Below are 15,034 nucleotides of genomic sequence, written 5' to 3' on the forward strand. Positions count from 1 at the left end.
ATGGCTCCCAGAGCCAAAGGCACAGCCCCTTCGAGAGAGAAGGGTATGGCCTAGGTGTGGCCTGGTGCAGCTATTTACATAAACGTGACACGCCCTTAAAACGAACTGTTCTGAACTGTGTTTTTTTTTGCTGATTTAGGGACAGCAAAAATGTTAGATACAAAGTAAATTTCGTCTAATGCAGGTAACAGACATGTCTTTTATACATTTGAAAACGAATATATGGAAAAAGGGGGGGGGGGGCACTTTTGTGCACATGGAATATACCTTACTGACAATTCCGAGATGACGTCACAAGTCAAGATGGCGGTCAATTTGGTGAACAATTTCTGCTCATTGAAAAGCGTTGGATTTTGGATTGTTTTAATTTGATTTGTGAGGATTATTTTGATTTCAAAATGTGATGAGACTATAACAATCGGTGTGGCTTGTATGATAGTCACAGGCAAAAGCAATACAATCCGCCGTTTGCTTTCACCGTATAAAGAAAGCATTTACATTGCTTTGCATTGGGGAAGCGTCAGAAATGTCCAGATTGTCAGATCTCGCTTACCGCGGAACCTTCTTCTTGACCTTACAATAGTTTTCCGGACTCCAAAAAGTGCGAGGGTGCGCCGGGAGACAGTAGCTCAACAAAGCCGGTGTTGAGAGAGATGCGTCTAGGTTCTCACTACCCGCTTTTGAAGCGTCAGCGCAGTTTAAGTCGAACAACACTGTCGAGTAACCACCGATTTGAGACAAAAGTGTCAGTCCGACCACGCTCTTTTTATGGTAGCTCCCTCTCTGTCGATCTAGGGCACTTGGAATTTACCTAAATGGGTATCATCAAAAAACACAAAGGTTAGAAAAAGAGTTATCTATACCCCTGGCATAGCATCCATGCAGCTCGAGCTTCGGCTGATGAGAGAGCGATTTGAGTCGCTCCTGAGGCTGCTTTTATAGCAGAGCAGCCAGATTCTTAAGAATTTCTTCTTAGTCATTTACTGGAAAGTCTCCCCTGACATCATGGGATTTAGTAATTTTACCAGAAATCTCTGTTGAAATCACGTTTTTTTTCACAGTGTATGAGTCATCATACCAAACTTGTCTAGGCTTGTTGAGACTTGGGCTATTAGACTATGACCAAACCATCAAAAGGTTTATACTTCCACCACAGAACCTAATACCACAGTTTACATCACTTCACCATTATAACAATGGAATACATTTAATGAAATAAAGACATTCCTTTGTCAATAAAAACACTCGTCACCGCATAATACATCCACATGCTGTGACGGGGCTTAAACTCTTTACAATCCTAACACATAAACCATACAGTGGCATGAGTTTTATGGGCTGTGTGACTTTCAGACATCATACAATGTATATATGTGGCTGTTACCGGGTATATCTTATGAGCTGTAGTCAATACTTATTGCTGCAGCCAATATTACGGAAGAGGATTAGGGCCAGTGAAGAAGAAAAAAAAGGTTGGCAGGATTCTGACTTTAAAGTCATAATTCTGACTTTAATCTCAGAGTCTTTAACATATTTAAAGTCAGAATTCTGAGATTAAAGTCATAATTCTCAGAATAAAGTTAGAATTCTCACTTTATTTTCAGAATTCTGACTTTAAAGTTAGAATTCTAAGTTAGAATTCTTCTCCCACCAAAGTCTGTGTATCAACCGGTGGCCGTGGCGGGAAATCAGGCTGCCCAATGACATCACTTGCAACACACGGAAATAAGGACTTGTCTGAATACCAACACCACACTCAACGTTCCTCAATAAAGAATTCACTTAACTATGTTGTGTCGAACGATTATGGCCCAACGTGAACTGAACGTAGTGCATTTCTGCTTAGTGAACATTCCTGTGAACGAGTTCATTCCGGGGCAAATGAATGGCTTTGAACGTAGTTAATTTTTTCCCCTGGTTGCCAGGTTTTGTTTTGATAGAAAAGCATAGTAAATACACATTAAACGCGCCTTAATTAGGTGGTAAATGCCAACCAGAGCGGCGAAGAACGGTCGCAAGACACATCTGTCATCAAAATGCGATGCATGTAACTTCTGATCTGATAGCCGATAGCCCATACATGCCCATTCAAGCCGTTGAAGCCAGACTACTGTATAAACTATACGTATACGTACAAATTATACATATACAGCTTGTAGGCTCTTATAATATAGGGGCGGGGGGTGGAGGGGTGGTCACTATTTTTTAACAAGTGGACGGTATGTTCTGCTTTGAACACCTCCTTTTTCTTTTATTGCTCAGTTCCTTAGACCCCAATATTAGATTTGGCAGAGGCATCTTTTGTTGAATTACAAGTATAATTAATAAAAAAATAAACAAGTTTCCTCCTGTAAACATAATTAAGCAGGTGACTTAACTGTAACTGTGTATGAATAAGAACATTACTATGATAGTTCAGTATTTTACCTCTGGACAATGAAAAGACACATGTATTTAAAGTGAATCAGCATATTTTAATTCAGAGTAATTTTCAAGCATAAATGCACTTTTAATAAATTCTTAATGGTCTAACATTTAACAGTTGCAACATGATTTGTAGATTGATTTGAATTGTAGAGAATAATTAGTATTGCATTTGTTCTTTATACTTTAGAATTAAGTGATTCTGTTTTACTGTGATTGATTGTGTTTTTTTATTTGTCTCGTTCTTGTGTAGATTAAGTGATGTCATCGCACTTATGGACGATCCCACCCTCGCCAATTACATCCCTTGCACTCTTCAATTTTAGCAAGACTAAACGGCTCCCATTCAAAAGAAAAAACTGACTTTTGAAAGACTATGTAACAAAATGAAACTCAGGAAAAAAAGTAGACAAAGAAGACACTGCATCAAAGACACAACCAAGACAGGGAAAGAGCTACAAAACAATGAGAAATGTTGCAATCGGATGGATACACACTGATGGAAAAATATCCAAACAGGTGAGGGAGAAGCAGGGATGAGGTGTAATGTATTGTGAGTTCTGTTCTATATCCGCGATTGCTTTTGTTGTGTCCATCGCGCTTGCCGTACTGAGCGGCAGCCAGACGCGGAAGTGGCAGAAGTAAACGGCAGCGCCAGAGCCTTGAACACACACTTGTCTGGCTCTCGTCATTAATACATACATTACATAGTGTCAGAAGTCTGTCATGAACTGAAAACACGCAGCCATGGCCACTGCTGCATTTGAACACCCAAAGATTGACTGTGACGCCGCAGATTTATATCAAGAGTTTGAGAGGTTCCGCTGCCACGTCGATTTCGTCTTCAATGGCCCTCTTGCCGGGTTGGAAAATAAGCAGCGCGCGGGGTAGCTCGGGACGTGGATTGGTGAGCAAGCTAGGGAAATCTACAAAACGCTCGACTGGGCTGAGGGAGAGAGACAAGATCCCGTGAAAGTTTTGGACAAGTTTGCCAACTACATTAGACCAAGGAAAAATATAAGAATAGCAAGGCATCGTTTCAAACAAAGGAAGCAAGATGCAACGGAGAGTCTTGATCACTTTGTGAAAGACCTAAAGCTTATGCTAACGGTCTGTGAGTATGCTGACTCTGACGACATGCTAATCGACGCTATAATAGCAGGTGTGAGAGAAAAGAGGGTCCAGGAAAGACTGTTAGATAAAGGTGAATAATTGTCGTTAGCCAAGACAATTGAAATTCCCCAACAGTTTGAGATGTCACAGAGACAAATGATGATTGTTAGAGAGGAAGATGCGCAGGCGTCAACGATGTCCTACAGATCGAGGCGCACAATGATGAATAAAGACACACATCAAAGCACAGCCAACAACCCATTTGAAACAACCACAAATAAACAATCAAACAGCTGCTCTAGCTGTGGCAGGCACCCACAACATGTATGGAATCAAGCGAAATGTCCCGCAGTCGGCTCCGTGTGCTCTCACTGCCACAAGCCAAATCACTGGGCAGCTGTGTGTCGCAGCCAAGGTGTGAACACGGTGAGTACAGAGTCTGCAGAGGAGGACACACAAAGTGAAGAAGTACTGGCCATACATCTAACACATGAGAATGTTCCAGTGTCAATGGTGAATGACGACAAGTGGGTAGTAAACATCAACATCCTAACTCAGGAGGTAAAGTTTAGAAAAGATACTGGTGCTAAATTCAATACATTGACTCTTCACAACTACCAGTTACTGGAGCACACAGGGGACAAGACCCTACGCTCGTATTCGAACCATAAGTTGAAACCAGTTGCCGCAGTTGATCTACTGCTTACTTACAAAAACCGGCAAACACAAGCTACGCTGGAAATCATCAACATTGCTCAGGAGAACGTACTCTGTGGTGCGACAGCGGAAGCTCTAGGCCTGATCGTGCGACTTAAGTCCCTACAAGACAGTGTGGGTGGAATCAAAGTGCGTGCTGCCGACATCACCACACTGGAGCCAGATACACCAGGAGGGCTAGATGATTTTCCGGAATACAAGTACACCCAGTTCGTCGACAACCAGCTGCTCTTAGGGAAAAGATCGTCGACAAATTGGCTGAGATGGTGGACCAGACAACGGAATGGGTTAGCTGAATGGTGGTTGTCACACGCAAGGACAAGATAAGGATTTGTATTGACCCAAGTGGCCTAAATAAAGTGATCAAGCGGGAACACTACCCGATGCACACCATAGAGGAAGTCATTTCTGGCATACCAGGGGCGAAAGTATTCTCTGTCTTGGATGCAAAATCTGGATTCCTCCAGATCGAGCTGGATGAAGCTTCATAATTTCTCACAACCTTCAACACTCCAATAGAAAGGTTCAGGTGGCTTAGACTGCCCTTTGGTGTTAAATGCGCACCCGAAATATTTTAGCGCATCATGGACCAGATGCTGGAGGGCATCAATGGAGCAGTCAGCATCATGGATGACATCCTAAGAGCGGCACCTACAAAGAAAGAACATGATGCCATACTTCGGCGAGTGGTTGACAGAGCCACGGAATATAATTTCAACCTAAATCATGATAAATGTCATATTCGTAATCTGCTGTGCCATACGTGGGCCATCTGGTAACAGCTACTGGTCTCATGCCAGACCCTGCAAAGACCAAAGCTGTGAGGCGCATGCCGGCGCCTGCAGACAAGGATGGGGTTCGCCGGATTCTAGGTTTCGTGACATACCTGTCAAAATTCATACCCAACTTGAGTGTGGAAGATGCTCCGCTGCAGCAGCTCCTGAAGAGTGATGTTGAGTTCACATGGCAACCAGCACTGCAACAATCATTCGAGCGGCTCAAACAGCTCTGCATGCACCTTCCAGTGCTCAAGTATTTTGACGCAGCCAGGCCGGTAGAGATATACTGCGATGCCAATAGCGTGGGGCTGGGTGCAGTTTTGCTGTCCTGTTGCCTTCTCGTCCAGGTCACTAACGAACTCGGAGACAGGCTATGCTCAAATAGAAAAGAAGATGCTGTCTATTGTGCATGCTTGAGTCAAGTTTCACCACTACATATTTGGAAAACATGTCATAATATACAATGACCACAAGCTGCTCTAGGACATTTATAAGAAACCGCTATTGTCCACCCCCATGCGCATCCAGAGAATGCGCCTGAGACTGCAGTGGTATGACATCACAATCAGGTATAGGAGAGGAAAGGACATGGAGCTTCCCGACACCTTGTCCAGAACACAGCTAAGCGACAACACGCCTGAGGCAAGTGGTCTTGACAGTGTCTCCATGCTCAGTTTTGTTTCAGTGACTGACCAGAAATATGCAGAACTGCAAGAACGCACAAAAGAGGAGTTAAGCGGCCTCGAGGAGATAATTCACAAGGGCTGACCGGTCAATAGGAAGGAGGTGCCCATTTCAGTGCAGCCGTACTGTGACTCAAGAAGTCAACTAGCAGTGTCGGATGGTATAGTGTAGGAATGCCTGCGCATTGTGGTGCCACCCACCATGCGCACACACATGTTGGGGCTCATACATCAGTCTCATCTTGGTGTGGTGAAAAGCAAACAACGAGCTTGTGAGGTCCTGTACTGGCCAGGAATGAGCGTCGAGATTAAAGACATGATCAGGAACTACTGTAAGTGTGTCGAAATCCAAAACAAACTTCCTACAGAGCCACTTACGCCAACAGAAATGCCGGATTTGCCATTTGAAGAAGTGGCCTCTGACATATTTAAGTCCTTCAGTTCATCTACTTCAATGTACCTTCAAACAGTACATTGAAGTAGATGAACTGAAGGACCAGCGCAGTAAAGCCACCATAGAAGCTCTGAAGCCCCAGTTTGCCAGACATGGAATCTGCTCCACCTTTCGTACGGACAACGGACCACAATACTCTTCTGAGGAGTTTAAAGAGTTCTGCAGGATTTACAGCATCCTTCACAAAACATCATCACCTTACACTCCACACTCTAATGGAGAAGCAGAACGTGCAGTACAAACAGTCAATAAGCTCTGGAGTAAAGCATCAGACAAGCACCTAGCACTCCTGGACTACTGAACTACTCCACTCGAGTCAGTAGGCCTGTCACCTGCTCAAATGCTCATGGGCAGGAGGCCTCGTAACAAATTGCTGACAGCACGTGCACTAATTGAACCTATGGCGTATGATGCCCAAAGGGTTAAGCGCTTGCTTGACAAGTCCAAGTCCACCCAGAAGTTCTACTACGACTACAAGAGAGCAGCCAACACTCGCATTGCCCTACAGCCAGGGGATGAGGTGCAGATGGCACCGTACCCAGGCAGTCCCTGATTCATTCTACGTTCCCACACTGCTCCGCCATCCTACGTGATGGAGAGCGGTGGGAAGCAGTTTCGCCACACCAGCCAACACCTTTGCACCAGTACCCCGATCACCAACGGGTCCCGCCGTGTGATTTGTAGCGAGTCCTGGTCTGAAGTCCTTGAGCTGTCACCACCTGTGATGGCGCAGGCACCGGTTCCACAGAACTGTGTGTCTCATCGCAGAGGGAACCATCAGAGTCCGCACAACTCCACTCTAATGAATCATATACAACCCAGCGCGGTAGAGTAGTGAAGCCCCCCGATTACAGATTGCACTGAGTTCTAGAAACAGTGTTAACATCAGTTTAAGGAACAGGCATGGTAAAGATGCCTGGTGGAAGTGATGTGCTAGCAACCTCTCCTTCCTAGTTAGTTTATGTTATTATTGTTACAGTGTTTAAAATGTTGTAGTGTTTGCTAATATGTTTTGTTGCATTACTGTTAATTCTTAATGATTAGTGTGGTCAGTGACTGAAGAGGGGAGATGTAATGTATTGTGAGTTCTGTTTGATATCCGCGCTTGATTTTGTTGTGTCCATCTCGCTTGCCGTACTGAACGGCAGCCAGAAGCTAAAGTGGTGGGAAATAAACGGCGGCGCCAGAGCCTTGAACACGCACTTGTCTGGCCCTCGTCATTAATACATACATTACAGGAGGTACTAGAAAAATTTAAATGTCCACAGAAGCTGGGTTAAAAGACATTCTCGAGGAAGGAAAAACATTTTTTTTCCCCAGATTTTGACTTTAAGGTGTGGAATTTCAAACAAAACTGCCTCAATGATGACACCTGCCAGTCCATTGGCAATATGTATGAGACTGCAAAGCGAACATTGTTGCGCTTTTACATTGCAACAAGGCCAAAAGATTACCAAGATTATGACTGCACAGTGTCTAAGGAAGTCTTGGTTTTGTCACACAATGGCAGTGAATAAACTCTTCAGAAATGGAAGAGATCTCTGTTTATTCAAGTGAAATCTACCCGGGGTTCAATATTTCTGCTGATTCAGAAATTACCTTTGGCCCGACATACAACACAGAGGAAGATGCAGAAGTCACACTGATCTATGATGGTCCTGTCATTCCCCCCAATCCACCTGATCATCAAGATGTGATAACAATAAAGGTTCACTGCACTGACACATTGAATGATATGATTTCAGCATTCTCTGAAGATACAATCTTGAACAAATCACTCAATGTGAAACGCATACTCCCAGATAATAGAGTAGAAGCAGGTGTTGAATCTGGAGTACTGAGAGATGTTCTCACCTGCGTCTGGCAGGAATTCTATGACCGATGCACACTTGAAACATCAATTAAAGTGCCATTTATTCGCCATGATTTTCCTGCAGAAAAGTGGAAAGTAGTTGGGAGAATCCTTGTAAAGTGTTACCAAGATTGTTTCTATTTCCCAAACGTTTCCTTTCCTTGAGAAGGTGCTTTTCAACTGTGTCTACAGTGACCCAAAAGTCCACTTTCTGCAATTTGTGAGCAGTCAGGAGCGTGAACTTTTGATGCAAGCAATGAAGGACTTTTCAGAAGTAGACCTAGATGATCTTGTGGAAGTTCTTGACAGCTATGGGTGTAGAAGAAGAATCTCTGCTGAAACTTTTCCCACAATACTGCAGGAAATAGCGCACAAAAAGCTTGTCCAAAAGCCCATGTTTGTTATTGACTGCTGGAGGGAGGTTACTCAGCACCATGTCTTCATCAGCCCTGAAGCACTGAGCAAGTTGTGCTCCGACTTGCACCCCATGTGATTAGTGTTAAGGGCTCAGGTAACAACCAATCATGGCTTACCTATTATTTACAAGTTGAGCCATGATTGGTTGTTACCTGAGCCCTCAACACATGATGTCATTTTCAGGTAACAACCAATCATGGCTTACCTATTATTTACAAGTTGAGCCATGATTGGTTGTTACCTGAGCCCTCAACACATGATGTCATTTTCAGTCAACAACAAGTGGCATAATGTCTTTTTAAAGGTGTTAATTGTGCAAAATACATGAAAAATAATGACGTTATTGTCACACCGCGGTGAGGTTGTCTTGTCATTTCCTGTTTTATTTTGAAAATTCTGACTCCTTTCGTTTCAGGTCACTTGCCCTTCCTCGTGTGGTGTCAACCCTGATTCCTGATTGTGTCCACCTGTTTCCCATTACCCTCATGTGTTAAATGGTCTGCGTCTCCCCTATCTTGTGCCTAAGTGTTTTCGTCAGAGCCACTCAAGCAAGTCATAGTCCTCAGCCTGGTTGTCCTGTATCTAGTCATAACTTTGGTTTGTATTTTTGTATAGCCACAGTATGGTTTTGTTTAGGAATTATATTGTTTTGTTTGTACTTTAGACATCCTCCCTTTTTGGAGCGCCTTTAGTTAACTTTTAATAGCCTTTGTTTTTTCCCTCTAAACGAGGAGTTTTTTTTGTTTAATAAATATTTGCCTTGGCCTCAAACCCCTATCTCTGCGTCTGAGTCCTAAAACTGCCACGGCGTGTCAGTTATCAAGTTGTTCATTGCCAAAATATAAAAATTTTACTCCTGAAAATTGCAAAATGATTAAAGTATCCTCTTTAAGATGCCACTGAAAGTTAAGACACAGTTCTGTAACAACTTAGAAGTTTTTTAACCCAGAAAAAGATGACCCATTCCCAAGCCCCTAGATAACAGATTACCTTCAGACGTATTCCCGGCCAGGAGCGTCTTTCCATCCTAACTACCTACCAAAACACAAACAGACATAAGCACATTCAGTTTAACACAATCAAGTGTACCTATATATTTCGATTGGGGATGGGCGAATACCGATACCAGGTTTCGTAACGGGCCGATACCTGGCCATATATCAAGGTATCAGTACTCACAACGAGGATCAATACTAGTATTGGCCATTGCTCTTGTGGTCGTTTTTCGATTAGGAACTAAAGGAATGCAAGGCTGACAACTTACTGTTAAGATTCAATTTAAGGATGTGTATGTAACACAAACAAACTAATATGACAAGGATTAACATCCTTATAATGTTATTAATTAAAATATGTTGCACCACATAATGCTTTCTGGCAACCAAGTGGGTTTACCATCATCATAGATTTTAATAGATAGATAGATATGATGCCAGTGCCTTGGTTGATGTTAAAAATGCAGCAGGTAACAAATTGCCCAAATATATCTTTACAATAGCCTTTTCATTTGACCATTTATGAGTCAAATATCTTCTAATTAGTAGATTATCACCTTATCTGTTATGAATGGGTACTCCTGCAATCCTCGGGGCAATATTTTTCCATCTGCATTCGGGCTCGAATTTCCTGCCCAGTTGCCGATGTGATGTCATGCACGCTCTCGTGTTAGCTCTCAATGACTCGCAACAGGAGTAAGTTAGTATTCCAGCCTGTTCAGACCGGGAAAAGGTCCGGCAACTAAGCAGCCTGAAACAAGGAAAAGACTCCGTGAGTGACTACGCCATCCGCTTCCGCACTCTCGCGGCAGAGAGTGACTGGATCTTCACAGCGCTCTATGACGTCTTCCTCAAGGGCCTGGCGACGTCCATCCAAGAGCTGCTCGTCCAAGTTGTTCTGCCTCCGAACTTGGACTCCCTCATCGCCCTTGCCATCCGGACAGATCATCGGCTGCAGGTTACGCAGAGCCGCGGTCACAGGGCAAGGACAACGGAGGGATCCCCACTCTCCCAAACATCAGGTGTGTCAGCTCCTCTCTGTTCCTCATCAGTTCAGCGCCAACATGTTCCCTTGGGACCAGAGGAGGAGCCCATGCAACTAACTGGGCAGAGCGCGGCTCTCGCAGGAGGAGAGATGACTCCAGAGTTAATTCCCCACGAAAACTCACACCAGTAAAAATCATTCACTGCACCACTTCCACAGACCTTCATGCCCTGATAGACAGGGGGCTTGTAAGAAATTTTAGTGCCAAGACCGAGTCACTAATTAAGCCCATTAAGGCTAGGGCACTTAATGGTAGTGAGTTATTCACCATTACACACATCACAGAACTCCATGTTGACAAACATAAGGAGCACCTAGTTTTTCATGTGTTTCAGTCTCCTTCACAGACTCTGGTCCTGGGACACCCATGGTTGCGTGAACACAACCCCCATGTGAACTGGTTGACTGGTGAAGTTCTGGGATTGGGAAACGATTGTGTGAGCCATGGGTTGGTTCACCAATTCAGAAAGCGGACATTACAACTGTTAATCATATTTCTGTTAATTCCCTCACAGACTCTGAATACCCAGATCTGAGCATCGTGCCTCCTTGCTATCATCACCTCCAGGAGATATTCAACGAGGCCAAAGCCATGTCGCTCCCACCGCATCGTACCTATGACTGTGCCATAGAGCTGATTCCAGGCTCCACCATTCCCAAGGGCCGCCTATATTCTGTTTCAGGACCAGAGAAGGCGGTCCTGAAGGAATACATTGAAACTTCCCTGAAGGCTGGACTGAGTCGTCCTTCGTCATCACCAGCAGAAGCGGGTTTCTTTTTTGTGGGGAAAAAGGATGGTTCCTTACAGCTTTGTATAGATTATAGCCTTTTTTTTCTTCTTTATTCTAAGAGCTCAGTATTGTTCATTCTGTAATTTCACAGATTTGACATGTCATCATCATTGCTCTTTTTTATTTTTATTTTGTATGTGGGTGAGTACATATATGTGCGTGTGCGCGTGTGTGTGTATTCATTAGTTTACCAAATACCTATTAAAAAATCCCATACCGTTCACCTAAACCGAACACCGCCGTCAGGAGACCCGAGGAAGGACCAAAGAAAGGAAAGTGAAATCCAGCACCGACCAGACACCACCCAGCGGGCCACCAACCAGAGTCCTTCACCAACCCCAGAAACATCTAATTCCAACAAATCAGGGAGACCTCAAGAGACCAAAGGAGAGACTGAGGAAAGGAAGGAAGGACAGACGAATGTCAAACTCTGCGTCGTTTAGCAGTGAGATGTTAAAACGCCATGTCGGTGGTGGTTTAAAGGTATAATCAACTTGTAGGGAAAGGGATACTGGTGCATGGTCGCTAATAAAAAATAGGATGTATTTTCGTAACAGTTTTATCAGCAATAGAGTTATTTGTAAGAAAAAAATAAATTCTTGAAAAAAAACGGTGCACAGCGGAAAATAAGGTAAATTCCTTCTTATTTGGGTTTTTAAGTCTCCAGTTGTCGACGAGGCCAAAATCATCCATATATTCCCCTATTACTTTAGTAGATTGTAATCGCCTTATACATGTTGTATTATTAGAACGATCTATTAATGGATTTAAGACTGTGTTAAAGTCTTCTCCAATAATAATAGTAGAGTTCGCTGCTAATTCAAACAGCTGAGAGAAAAATTTATGGAAAAAGGCCGGATCATCATTATTAGAGGCATATAAATTACCAAATGTATATATTTTATTAAATATAGTCACCTGAATAATAATGTATCGGCCCTCTGGGTCTGTTATTGTATTATTTAGAGTAAAGAATAAATTCTTATGTATGAGTATACAGACTCCTCTTTGTCTACTGTTATAAGGGGCAGAGTACGCTTGGCTAAAATTCTTATCAAAAAGTAATTTTTCTTCAGATTTTTGTAGGTGGGTTTCTTGTAGGAGGCAAATATCTGCTTTTAATTTTAAGAGATGGTCTAAAGTTTTTATTCTTTTTTGCCTGTGAGCGAGCGCCACAAACATTCCAGGAAACCAGAACTAATTTATGCATACAAACAATATAGACTCAGTCCTGTGTATATATCTGTATAGGCCATTTGTCAATACTGGCATGTTATAGGATAGCATCAAAGTGGTTAGGTGATTTATGTAATTTGTGTAAAATATGAGGTAACGTAAGTAAATATAACGGGTAGGGAGGTGAAAATGAAGGAAATTAGCGGGGGATTAAACATAACAATACACCAGTAACTGGTAACCTAAGCGAGATTTTTTGTTTAAATATACTTTAGATATAGTTGTGTATTAATATTATGTTTATAATATAGCCTAAACATAATGAGTATTCATATTTTAGGTTTTATAACCACATATACAGTATATATATACATCTAATAATCAAACTAAGTTTAGTTCCACCAATGCCAATTAGAACAGCCAGGGAGTGGAGTTGGGGTTCCGGAATAGTTGGCCATCGATATATAACTTATCAACGGCTATCGTAGTCCGTTTACCCTCCTGCCTATTTTGTCTCATTATAGGAAACGGTACCTTTCACCGCTCATTAATCTCTCTCGGGAATTGATCATTCATTCCAAATGAGGTCCCTTTAAGCTCCCATCCTTCACTTTTAACAAATTCTTTCTGTTTAAAATGCTCAAACTTAGCGATAATAGGACGAGGTTTGTTGCTCCTACGGGCTCCAAGCTGATGTACCCGGTGAAAAGAGATGTTATTTGCCGTCTCCTGAGGAATTTTTAACGACGTCGTCATCATTTTTTTTTATCTCAACCTCTGGATTGTCAGAGGTATTCTCGGATATGCCTGAGAATATTAAATTCTCCCGCATGCTATGAGATTGGACATCCAGAACAGTTTCTTTTAGCGTTTTATTCTCCTTTTTAATGGTTTTCAACTCGGCTGAAACAGCCGCGAGTGAAGAGCGTAACTCGTCATTATCTCGTTGGAGGTCACTTACTTGTTGGCTGACGAATTCCAAGTTTACCTTTAATTGTTTGACGCCCCCCGCGGATGAGGCAGAGGACATCTAGTTTTTTATTTATGGACTCCAGCATACTGACCAAAACGTCCGTAGTGGTTAGGTCGTCCGTGTCCGTCGATGAGCCATTTTTCCTCTTCTTCGAAGGTTTCTCGATGGAAGGATCCTCCATCGCGCAGCTGTAAAAATATCCGTCGATGAAACGTTCAAGGTCCTCCACGCTGGGTGGTATTCCAAATCTGCCGGATGAAAGAGAGAAGAGAAAAGCCAAGATATATGATGGTTAAATTCGGATTAGTTTAGCATAATAGAGCTAGTTCTATCTTAGCAGCAGGACGCCGCCATGTTGAGGTTTCCCGGTCTCGCTGTAGGTCTCGCGATGGTCACAGCATTTCGCAATAGCTCCACAGCCTCCTGGCTCCTGACTATAGCCTTCTTAATGACATTACAATCAAAAACCGTTACCCCCTCCCTCTCATGTCGTCCATGTTTGAAAATCTTAAACAAGCTAAGATCTTTACCAAATTGGACCTACGCAATGCATACCATCTCATTAGGATCAGGGAGGGGGATGAATGGAAAACAGGGTTTAATACACCTAGTGGCTATTACAAGTACCTAGTCATGCCCTTCGGTCTCACTAATGCTCCTGCTGTTTTCCAGGCAATGATTAATTATGTTTTGAGAGACTTTCTGGACCAGTTTGTTTATGTTTATTTAGACGACATACTTGTATACTCGTCAGACCGAGCCACACATCAAATCCACGTTTCCAAGGTTCTTCAAAGACTGCTTAAGAACAAACTTTATGTCAAGGCAGAGAAAAGTGTTTTTCATGCCAAAACCATCTCCTTCCTGGGCTTTGTCATAGCCCCTGGGAAAGTACAGATGGATCCGGCTAAAAGTAGCTCCGTGAGGGAGTGACCCACATCTGTTAGCCGCAAGAAGGTTCAGCAATTCCTTGGGTTTGCTAACTTTTACAGGCGCTACATCAGAGGGTTCAGCGCAATAGCTGCCCCTCTGCATGCCCTCACCTCTCCTCTGGTGAGGTTCAGCTGGTCCTTGGAGGCGGAAGCCGCATTCCAAGCTCTCAAACAACGCTTTGTCAAAGCACCAATCCTCACAATGTCAGATCCACAGCGGCAATTTGTTGTGGAAGTAGACGCTTCCAATGAGGGGATCAGAGTCGTCCTGTCTCAGCGTGCAGAGAAGGATGGAAAGATGCATCCCTGTGCCTTCTTGTCACGACGACTATCCAAGGCAGAGCGTAACTATGATGTAGGGGACAGAGAGCGTCTGGCTGTCAAAATTGCCTTGGAAGAATGGAGGCACTGGCTTGAGGGGGCAAGGCATCTGTTTGTGGTCTGGACCGATCACAAGAACCTGGAATACATACGTTAAGCCAAGAGACTCAACCCACGCCAGGCCAGGTGGGCGCTGTTCTTTAACCGTTTTTCCCTTTCTCTCACTTACAGGCCGGGGTCTCGTAACGTCAAGCCCGACGCCCTGTCACGTCTCTACGACCACAAGCCTGTTGCTAAGGAACCAGAGACCACCCTTCCGTCAAACTGTGTGGTTGGAGCCGTGACAAGGACGTTAAACAAGC

At 43.4% G+C, this 15,034-nt stretch overlaps 1 pseudogene; it reads left to right on the forward strand.

The window, feature by feature from the left end:
- LOC147170403 (uncharacterized) lies at positions 1 to 8,187 on the forward strand (annotated as a pseudogene).
- The last annotated feature ends 6,847 nt before the right edge of the window (positions 8,188 to 15,034 follow it).

Source organism: Leptonotus elevatus, chromosome 7, assembly GCF_054856555.1.
Source record: "Leptonotus elevatus isolate MCC_2025b chromosome 7, RoL_Lele_1.0, whole genome shotgun sequence".
Lineage (NCBI taxonomy): Eukaryota > Metazoa > Chordata > Actinopteri > Syngnathiformes > Syngnathidae > Leptonotus > Leptonotus elevatus.